Raw genomic sequence first — 11,981 nt, 5'->3', positions numbered from 1 at the left:
TCTATTCGTAGGCTCGTTGGGCGGTGATGAGTAGGATGAGATCTATCATGTAATCGAGTTAGTTTTGATGGGGATTGATCCCTAGTATCCACTATGTTCTGAGATTGATATTGCTACTACTTTGCCATGCTTAATGCTTGTCACTGGGGCCCGAGTGCCATGATTTCAGATCTGAAATTATTATGTTGTCACCAATATATGTGTGTTTTAGATCCGATCTTGCAAGTTGTAGTTACCTACTATGTGTTATGATCCGGCAACCCCGGAGTGACAATAACCGGAACCACTCCCGGTGATGACCATAGTTTGAGGAGTTCATGTGTTCACCAAGTGCTAATGCGTTGGTCCGGTTCTTTATTAAAAGAAGAACCTTAATATCCCGTAGTTTCCTTTTGGACCCCGCTGCCACGGGAGGGATGGACAATAGATGTCATGCAAGTTCTTTTCCCTAAGCATGTATGATGACACACAGAATGCATGCCTACATCACATTGACGAACGGGAGCTAGCCACATATCTCTCCGTGTTATAGCTGTGGCATGATGAATATCATCCAAACAAATCACCGACCCATTGCCTTCGAGTTTGTCCTACTGCTGTTACTTGTCTTGCTCTGCTGCTGCTGCTACTACTGTTGCTGCTGATGTTACTTGTTTTGCTCTGCTGCTGCTGCTACTGTTGCTATTACTGTCGCTTGCTACTATTGCTACTTGCTACTGCTGTCACTACTGCTGTTCCTTGCTGCTGCTATTGCTTGTTACACTGCTGCTACCTGCTACAATTTTGATTCGCTGATCGTTGACGGGAACTGGCAATTTCCGTCAACGAGGCAACTTGACGCCATTGATACAATCGTTAGGAATAGTCTGTCGTCAACAGATCGTTTCTGACACCGTTGTTATCATACTACTTTGCTACTGATACTTTGCTTGCAGATACTAATCTTTTAGGTATGGTTGAATCTGACATATTCAGCTGCTAATACTTGAGAGTATCCTCTCACCTCCTATAGGCGAATCAACAAATTTGGGTCAAATACTCTACCCTCAAAAACTGCTGCGAACCCACGCGCTGGTGGGCCATCAACAACATTCTTCTAGTTTCGTTCCCGGGGAGTGCTAGCAGCATTCTTCTGGTGCCGTTGCACGGGAAGGTTTGTTGTCATCAGCATTCGTCTAGCCATCGCCAGAGATTGCAATCAGTCATCTCAACGGAATTAAATGGTGCCCTATTTAAATTGAATGTGGTTGTCTCTAATGCACAACCCCAAAACGATAGTGACAAATCGATAAGAGACATCATAGAATGCACCACATCTAATAGGGTACGACTACGACGTACGGACACACCATGACACTATGGTGTTTAAGGTGGCATGAGTTGTGAAACAATTTCGACATTGTCTTAAATGTATACCAAACTCGCAACTCAGATATTCATCTCTATGATCACATCGTAGAAATTTCATCCTCTTGTCACGACGATCTTCAACTTCACTTTGAAATTGCTTGAACTTTTCAATAATTCAGACTCGTGATTCATCAAGTAAATACACTTGTATCTACTCAAATCATCTGTGAAGTAAGAATATAAGGGTATCCACGGCGTGCCTTAGCACTCATTTGACTGCATATATCAAAATGTATTATTTCCAATAAATCACTTGCTCGTTCCATCTCACTAGAAAATGAGGCCTTCAGTCATCTTGCCCATGTGGCATGATTTGCATGTCTCAAGTGATTCAAAATCAAGTGAGTCCAAAAGATCCATCTGCATGGAGTTTCTTCATGCGTTTACACAAATAGGCATGGTTCGCATGTCTCAAATGATTCAAAAATGAGTGAGTCCAAAGATCCATCAGCACAGAGCTTCTTCATGCGTTTTATACCAATATGACTTAAGTGGCAGTGCCACAAGTAAGTGGTACTATCATTACTACTTTCTATCTTCTGGCATCAGTATTATGAACATGTGTATCACTACGTTTGAGATTCAGTAAACCATTCATATTAGGTGCATGAACATAGAAGGCATTATTCAAGTAAATAGAGTAACCATTATTCTCTTTAAATGAATAACCGTATTGCAATAAACATGATCCAATCATGTTCATGCTCAACGCAAACACCAAACAACATTTAGGTTCAACACTAATCCCGAAGGTAAAGGGAGCGTGCGATGGTGATCATACCAACCTTGGAAACACTTCCAACACACATCGTCACCTCGCCTTTAGCTAGTCTCCATTTATTCCATAGCTTTTATTTTGAGTTACTAATATTTAGCAACTGAACCGATATCTAATACCCATGTGCTACTAGGAGTACTAGTAAAGTACACAACAATAATATGTATATCTAATATACTTTTGTTGACGTTGCCAGCCTTCTTATCTACCAAGTATCTAGGGTAGTACCGCCTCAGTTATTATATTCCCCTCATCATAGAAGCACATAGTCTCGGGTTTGGGTTCAACATTAGGTTTCTTCATTGGAGCGACAACTGACTTGTCATTCTCGAAGTTTCCCTTCTTTCCTTTCCCATTCTTGAAACTAATGTTTTTTAGTAACCATCAACACTTGATGCTCCATCTTGATTTCTACCTTTGTGGTGTCAAACATCGCGAATAGCTCAGGGATCATCATCGCCATCACTGATATGCTATAGTTCATCACGAAGCTCAGTAGCTTGGTGGCAGTGAATTTGGAGAACTATGTCAATCACTATCTCATCTGGAAGATCAACTACCACTTGGTTCAAGTAATTGTAGCACCCAGACAATCTGAGCACATGCTCAACGATTGATATTTTCTCCTTTACTTTGCTCGCAAAGAATCTTGTCGGAGGTCTCATACCTCCCAACACGGGCACGAGCTTCAAATCCTAGTTTCGGCTCTTGGAACATCTCATATGTTCCATGACGTTCAACACGTCTTGGGTGCCTCAGTTCTAAGCCGTAAAGCGTGACGCACTGAACTAACATGTAGTCATCAAAACATGTATGTTAGATGTTCGCAACATCCACACACGACGCTTGGGTTATCACACCGAGCAGTGCATTAAGGACATAAGCCCTCTTGCAACAATGAGGACAATCCTCAGTTTACCGATCCAGTCCGCATAATTGCTACTATCATCTTTCAACTTAGTTTTCTCTAGGAACATATCAAAATAGAGGGGAGCTACAGCACAAGCTAATTGTTGGAATTATGCCCTAGAGGCAATAATAAATGTATAGTTATTATTATAATTCCTGTATCAAGATAATAGTTTATTATCCATGCTATAATTGTATTGAATGAAGACTCATTTACATGTGTGGATACATAGACAAAACACCGTCCCTAGCATGCCTCTAGTTGGCTAGCCAGTTGATCGATGATAGTCAGTGTCTTCTGATTATGAACAAGGTGTTGTTGCTTGATAACTGGATCACGTCATTAGGAGAATCACGTGATGGACTAGACCCAAACTAATAGACGTAGCATGTTGATCGTGTCATTTTGTTGCTACTGTTTTCTGCGTGTCAAGTATTTATTCCTATGACCATGAGATCATATAACTCACTGACACCGGAGGAATGCTTTGTGTGTATCAAACGTCGCAACGTAACTGGGTGACTATAAAGATGCTCTACAGGTATCTCCGAAGGTGTTAGTTGATTTAGTATGGATCAAGACTGGGATTTGTCACTCCGTGTGACGGAGAGGTATCTCGGGGCCCACTCGGTAATACAACATCACACACAAGCCTTGCAAGCAATGTAACTTAGTGTAAGTTGCGGGATCTTGTATTACGGAACGAGTAAAGAGACTTGCCGGTAAACGAGATTGAAATAGGTATGCGGATACTGACGATCGAATCTCGGGCAAGTAACATACCGAAGGACAAAAGGAATGACATACGGGATTATACGAATCCTTGGCACTGAGGTTCAAACGATAAGATCTTCGTAGAATATGTAGGATCCAATATGGGCATCCAGGTCCCGCTATTGGATATTGACTGAGGAGTCTCTCGGGTCATGTCTACATAGTTCTCGAACCCGCAGGGTCTGCACACTTAAGGTTCGACGTTGTTTTATGCGTATTTGAGTTATATGGTTGGTTACCGAATGTTGTTCGGAGTCCCGGATGAGATCACGGACGTCACGAGGGTTTCCGGAATGGTCCGGAAACGAATATTGATATATAGGATGACCTCATTTGATTACCGGAAGGTTTTCGGAGTTACCGGGAATGTACCGGGAATGACGAATGGGTTCCGGGAGTTCACCGGGGGGGGGGGGGGGGGGCAACCCACCCCGGGGAAGCCCATAGGCTTTGGGGATACACACCAGCCCTTAGTGGGCTGGTGGGACAGCCCCAAGGGGGCCTATGCGCCAAGAGAAGTAAATCAAAGGAAAAGAAAAAAAAAGAGGGAGGAAGTGGGAAGGGAGGGGGACTCCTCCCACCAAACCAAGTCCAACTCGGTTTGGGGGGGGGAGTCCTCCCCCCCTTGGCTCGGCCGACCCCTTGAGGGTCCCTTGGACCCCAAGGCAAGGTCCCCCTCCCTCCTCCTATATATATGGGGCTTTTAGGGCAGATTTGAGACGACTTTCTCACGGCTGCCCGACCACATACCTCCATAGTTTTTCCTCTAGATCGTGTTTCTGCGGAGCTCGGGCGGAGCCCTGCTGAGACGAGATCATCACCAACCTCCGGAGCGCCGTCACGCTGCCGGAGAACTCTTCTACCTCTCCGTCTCTCTTGCTGGATCAAGAAGGCCGAGATCATCGTCGAGCTGTACGTGTGCTGAACGCGGAGGTGCCGTCCGTTCGGTACTAGATCGTGGGACTGATCGCGGGATTGTTCGCGGGGCGGATCGAGGGACGTGAGGACGTTCCACTACATCAACCGCGTTCTCTAACGCTTCTGTTGTATGATCTACAAGGGTACGTAGATCACTCATCCCCTCTCGTAGATGGACATCACCATGATAGGTCTTCGTGCGCGTAGGAAAATTTTTGTTTCCCATGCGACGTTCCCCAACAGTGGTATCAGAGCTAGGTTCATGCGTAGATGTCTTCTCGAGTAAAACACAAAAGGTTTTGTGGGCGGTGATGTGCGTTTTGCTGCCCTCCTTAGTCTTTTCTTGATTCCGCGGTATTGTTGGATTGAAGTGGCTTGGACCGACATTACTCGTACGCTTACGAGAGACTGGTTTCATCGTTACGAGTAACCCCCTTTGCTCAAAGATGACTGGCAAGTGTCGGTTTCTCCAACTTTAGTTGAATCGGATTTGACCGAGGAGGTCCTTGGATGAGGTTAAATAGCAACTCATATATCTCCGTTGTGGTGTTTGCGTAAGTAAGATGCGATCCTACTAGATACCCTTGGTCACCACGTAAAACATGCAACAACAAAATTAGAGGACGTCTAACTTGTTTTTGCAGGGTATGATTGTGATGTGATATGGCCAACGATGTGATGTGATATATTGGATGTATGAGATGATCATGTTGTAATAGAAATATCGACTTGCACGTCGATGGTACGGCAACCGGCAGGAGCCATAGGGTTGTCTTTATACTAACATATGTGCTTGCAGATGCGTTTACTATTTTGCTAGGATGTAGCTTTAGTAGTGATAGCATAAGTAGCACGACAACCACGATGGCAACACGTTGATGGATGATCATGGTGTGGCGCCGGTGACAAGAAGATCGTGCCGGTGCTTTGGTGATGGAGATCAAGAAGCACGTGATGATGGCCATATCATGTCACTTATGAATTGCATGTGATGTTAATCCTTTTTGCACCTTATTTTGCTTAGAACGACGGTAGCATTATGAGGTGATCTCTCACTAAAATTTCAAGACGAAATTGTGTTCTCCCCGACTGTGCACCGTTGCTACAGTTCGTCGCTTCGAGACACCACGTGATGATCGGGTGTGATAGACTCAACGTTCACATACAACGGGTGCAAAACAGTTGCGCACGCGGAACACTCGGGTTAAGCTTGACGAGCCTAGCATGTGACGACATGGCCTCGGAACACATGAGACCGAAAGGTCGATCATGAATCACATAGTTGATATGATTAGCATAGGGATGCTTACCACTGAAACTATACTCAACTCACGTGATGATCGGACTTGGGATAGTGTAAGTGGATCATGAAACCACTCAAATGACTAGAGAGATGTACTTTTTGAGTGGGAGTTTAGCATATAATTTGATTAAGTTGAACTCTAATTATCTTGAACATAGTCTAAGTCCACTTTGAATATATTTGTGTTGTAGATCATGGCTCACGCAAGTGTCATCCTGAATTTTAATACGTTCCTAGAGAAAGCTAAGTTGAAAGATGATGGAAGCAACTTTGTAGACTGGGCTCGTAATCTTAAGCTAATCTTACAAGCTCGAAAGAAGGATTATGTCCTTAATGCTGCGCTAGGAGATGAACCACCCGCTACGGCTGATCAGGATGTTAAGAACGCTTGGTTAGCACGTAAGGAGGACTACTCAATAGTTCAATGTGCAGTCTTGTATGGCTTGGAACCGGGACTTCAACGTCGCTTTGAGCATCATGGAGCATTTGAGATGTTCCAGGAGTTGAAGTTTATCTTTCAGAAGAACGCCCGGATCGAGAGGTATGAGACCTCCGATAAATTCTATGCTTGCAAGATGGAGGAAAACTCGTCTGTCAGTGAACATGTGCTCAAAATGTCTGGGTACTCAAACCGTCTAGCTGAACTGGGGATTGAACTCCCGCAAGAAGCTATCACTGACAGAATCCTTCAATCACTGCCGCCAAGCTATAAAGGCTTTGTGTTGAACTACAACATGCAAGGGATGAACAAGTCTCCCGGCGAGTTATTTGCGATGCTGAAAGTCGCAGAGTCTGAACTCCGTAAAGAGCATCAAGTGTTGATGGTGAGCAAGACCACTAGTTTCAAGAGAAACGGCAAAGGCAAGAAGGGCAATTCGAAGAAGAGCGGCAAGCCTGTTGCCAATCCGCCGAAGAAACCCAAAGCTGGACCTAAGCCTGAAACAGAGTGCTTCTATTGCAAGGGTATGGGTCACTGGAAGCGCAATTGCCCCAAGTATCTGGCAGATAAGAAGGCGGGCAAAGAAAAATCAGGTATATTTGATATACATATTATTGATGTGTACTTAACCGGCTCTCGTAGTAGTGCATGGGTATTTGATACCGGTTCTGTTGCTCACATTTGCAACTCGAAGCAGGAACTGCGGAATAGACGAAGGCTGGCGAAAGACGAAGTGACGATGCGCGTAGGAAACGGTTCCAAGGTTGATGCAATCGCCGTCGGCACAGTGTCACTTCAACTACCATCGGGATTAGTGATGAACTTAAATCATTGTTATTTAGTGCCTGCGTTGAGCATGAACATTATATCTGGATCTTGTTTATTGCGAGACGGTTACTCTTTTAAGTCTGAGAATAATGGTTGTTCTATTTCTATGAGTAACATCTTTTATGATCATGCACCGAATGTGAGAGGATTGTTCATATTGAATCTTGATAACGATGCGCATATACATAACATTGAGACCAAAAGAGTTAGAGTAAACAATGATAGCGCCATATTTTTGTGGCACTGCCGCTTGGGTCATATTGGTGTAAAGCGCATGAAGAAACTCCATGCTGATGGACTTTTGGAGTCACTTGACTTTGATTCACTTGACACGTGCGAACCATGCCTCATGGGCAAGATGACTAAGACTCCGTTCTCCGGAACAATGGAGCGTGCAAGTGACTTGTTGGAAATCATACATACCGATGTGTGTGGTCCAATGAGCGTGGAGGCACGCGGCGGATATCGTTATTTTCTCACCTTCACTGACGATTTAAGTAGATATGGTTATGTCTACTTGATGAAGCACAAGTCTGAAACATTTGAAAAGTTCAAGCAATTTCAGAGTGAAGTGGAAAATCATCGTAACAAGAAGATCAAGTTCCTACGGTCTGATCGTGGGGGTGAATATCTGAGTTTCGAGTTTGGTACTCACTTAAGACAATGTGGAATTGTTTCGCAGTTAACACCGCCTAGAACACCACAGCGTAATGGTGTGTCCGAACGTCGTAATCGTACTTTGTTAGAGATGGTGCGATCTATGATGTCTCTTACTGATTTGCCGTTATCTTTTTGGGGTTATGCATTAGAAACAGCTGCATTCACTTTAAATAGGGCACCATCGAAATCCGTTGAGACGACACCATACGAACTGTGGTATGGCAAAAGGCCAAAGTTGTCGTTTCTTAAAGTTTGGGGATGTGATGCTTATGTCAAAAAGTTTCAGCCTCAAAAGCTGGAACCCAAAGCGGAAAAGTGCGTCTTCATAGGTTACCCAAAAGAGACGGTTGGGTACACCTTCTATCTCAAATCCGAGGGCAAAGTGTTTGTTGCTAAGAACGGAACTTTTCTCGAGAAGGAGTTTCTCTCGAGAGAATTGAGTGGGAGGAAGATAGAACTTGACGAGGTTGTCGAACCTCTCATCCCTCTGGATGGTGGCTCAGGGCAAGGGGAAACCTCTGTCACTGCAACACCGGTTGAGGAGGAAGTTAATGATGATGATCATGAAACTCCAGTTCCAGTTTCTGTTGAACCACGCAGGTCGACGAGATCACGTGCTGCTCCAGAGTGGTACGGTAATCCCGTCTTATCAATCATGTTGTTAGACAACAATGAACCTGCGAATTATGAAGAAGCAATGGTGGGCCCAGATTCCAACAAATGGCTAGAAGCCATGAAGTCCGAGATAGGATCCATGTATGAGAACAAAGTGTGGACTTTGGAGATACTACCTGAGGGCCGCAAGGCTATTCAGAACAAATGGATCTTTAAGAAGAAAACGGACGCTGACGGTAATGTGACCGTTTATAAAGCTCGACTTGTGGCAAAGAGTTTTTCACAAGTTCCAGGAGTTGACTACGATGAGACTTTCTCACCCGTAGCAATGCTTAAGTCCGTCAGAATCATGTTAGCAATAGCTGCATTTTTCGATTATGAAATCTGGCAGATGGATGTCAAAACGGCATTACTTAACGGTTTCCTTAAGGAAGAGTTGTATATGATGCAACCCGAAGGTTTTGTCGATCCTAAAAATGCTGACAAGGTGTGCAAGCTCCAGCGATCCATTTATGGACTGGTGCAAGCATCTCGGAGTTGGAACAAACGCTTTGATGAGGTAATCAAAGCATTTGGGTTTATACAAGTGGTTGGAGAATCTTGTATTTACAAGAAAGTGAGTGGGAGCTCTGTGGCGTTTCTGATATTATATGTGGATGACATATTACTGATTGGAAACAACGTAGAGCTTTTGGAAAGCATAAAAGGTTACTTGAATAAAAGTTTCTCTATGAAGGACCTAGGAGAAGCTGCTTACATTCTAGGCATTAAGATCTATAGGGATAGATCAAAGCGCCTGATAGGACTTTCACAAAGCACATACCTTGATAAAGTTTTGAAGAGGTTCAAAATGGAACAGTCCAAGAAAGGGTTCTTGCCAGTGTTACAAGGTACGAGATTGAGTAAGACTCAGTGCCCAGCAACTGATGAAGATAGAGAGCATATGCGCTCCGTCCCCTATGCTTCAGCCATAGGCTCTATCATGTATGCAATGTTGTGCACTAGACCGGATGTTAGCCTGGCCATAAGTATGGCAGGTAGGTTCCAGAGTAATCCAGGAGTGGATCACTGGACGGCGGTCAAGAATATCCTGAAGTACCTGAAAAGGACTAAGGAGATGTTTCTCGTGTATGGAGGTGACGAAGAGCTCGCCGTAAAAGGTTACGTCGATGCAAGCTTTGACACAGATCCGGACGACTCTAAGTCGCAAACCGGATACGTATTTATTCTTAATGGGGGTGCAGTAAGCTGGTGCAGTTCCAAGCAAAGCGTCGTAGCAGATTCTACATGTGAAGCAGAGTACATGGCTGCCTCGGAGGCGGCTAAGGAGGGTGTCTGGATGAAGCAGTTCATGACGGATCTTGGAGTGGTGCCAAGTGCACTGGATCCAATAACCTTGTTCTGTGACAACACTGGTGCCATTGCCTTAGCAAAGGAACCAAGGTTTCACAAGAAGACCAGACACATCAAACGACGCTTCAACCTCATCCGCGACTACGTCGAGGAGGAGGACGTAAATATATGCAAAGTGCACACGGATCTGAATGTAGCAGACCCGCTGACTAAACCTCTTCCACGGCCAAAACATGATCGACACCAGAACTGTATGGGTGTTAGATTTATTACAATGTAATTCACATGGTGATGTGAGGGCTAGATTATTGACTCTAGTGCAAGTGGGAGACTGTTGGAATTATGCCCTAGAGGCAATAATAAATGTATAGTTATTATTATAATTCCTGTATCAAGATAATAGTTTATTATCCATGCTATAATTGTATTGAATGAAGACTCATTTACATGTGTGGATACATAGACAAAACACCGTCCCTAGCATGCCTCTAGTTGGCTAGCCAGTTGATCGATGATAGTCAGTGTCTTCTGATTATGAACAAGGTGTTGTTGCTTGATAACTGGATCACGTCATTAGAAGAATCACGTGATGGACTAGACCCAAACTAATAGACGTAGCATGTTGATCGTGTCATTTTGTTGCTACTGTTTTCTGCGTGTCAAGTATTTATTCCTATGACCATGAGATCATATAACTCACTGACACCGGAGGAATGCTTTGTGTGTATCAAACGTCGCAACGTAACTGGGTGACTATAAAGATGCTCTACAGGTATCTCCGAAGGTGTTAGTTGATTTAGTATGGATCAAGACTGGGATTTGTCACTCCGTGTGACGGAGAGGTATCTCGGGGCCCACTCGGTAATACAACATCACACACAAGCCTTGCAAGCAATGTAACTTAGTGTAAGTTGCGGGATCTTGTATTACGGAACGAGTAAAGAGACTTGCCGGTAAACGAGATTGAAATAGGTATGCGGATACTGACGATCGAATCTCGGGCAAGTAACATACCGAAGGACAAAAGGAATGACATACGGGATTATACGAATCCTTGGCACTGAGGTTCAAACGATAAGATCTTCGTAGAATATGTAGGATCCAATATGGGCATCCAGGTCCCGCTATTGGATATTGACCGAGGAGTCTCTCGGGTCATGTCTACATGGTTCTCGAACCCGCAAGGTCTGCACACTTAAGGTTCGACGTTGTTTTATGCGTATTTGAGTTATATGGTTGGTTACCGAATGTTGTTCGGAGTCCCGGATGAGATCACGGACGTCACGAGGGTTTCCGGAATGGTCCGGAAACGAAGATTGATATATAGGATGACCTCATTTGATTACCGGAAGGTTTTCGGAGTTACCGGGAATGTACCGGGAATGACGAATGGGTTCCGGGAGTTCACCGGGGGGGGGGGGGGGCAACCCACCCCGGGGAAGCCCATAGGCTTTGGGGAGACACACCAGCCCTTAGTGGGCTGGTGGGACAGCCCCAAGGGGGCCTATGCGCCAAGAGAAGTAAATCAAAGGAAAATATAAAAAAAAGAGGGAGGAAGTGGGAAGGGAGGGGGACTCCTCCCACCAAACCAAGTCCAACTCGGTTTGGGGGGGGGGAGTCCTCCCCCCCTTGGCTCGGCCGACCCCTTGAGGGTCCCTTGGACCCCAAGGCAAGGTCCCCCTCCCTCCTCCTATATATATGGGGCTTTTAGGGCAGATTTGAGACGACTTTCTCACGGTTGCCCGACCACATACCTCCATAGTTTTTCCTCTAGATCGTGTTTCTGCGGAGCTCGGGCGGAGCCCTGCTGAGACGAGATCATCACCAACCTCCGGAGCGCCGTCACGCTGCCGGAGAACTCTTCTACCTCTCCGTCTCTCTTGCTGGATCAAGAAGGCCGAGATCATCGTCGAGCTGTACGTGTGCTGAACGCGGAGGTGCCGTCCGTTCGGTGCTAGATCGTGGGACTGATCGCGGGATTGTTCGCGGGGCG

Source organism: Hordeum vulgare, chromosome 2H, assembly GCF_904849725.1.
Source record: "Hordeum vulgare subsp. vulgare chromosome 2H, MorexV3_pseudomolecules_assembly, whole genome shotgun sequence".
Lineage (NCBI taxonomy): Eukaryota > Viridiplantae > Streptophyta > Magnoliopsida > Poales > Poaceae > Hordeum > Hordeum vulgare.
The sequence above is the reverse complement of the archived record's forward strand: the minus strand, read 5'-3'. Positions refer to the sequence as shown.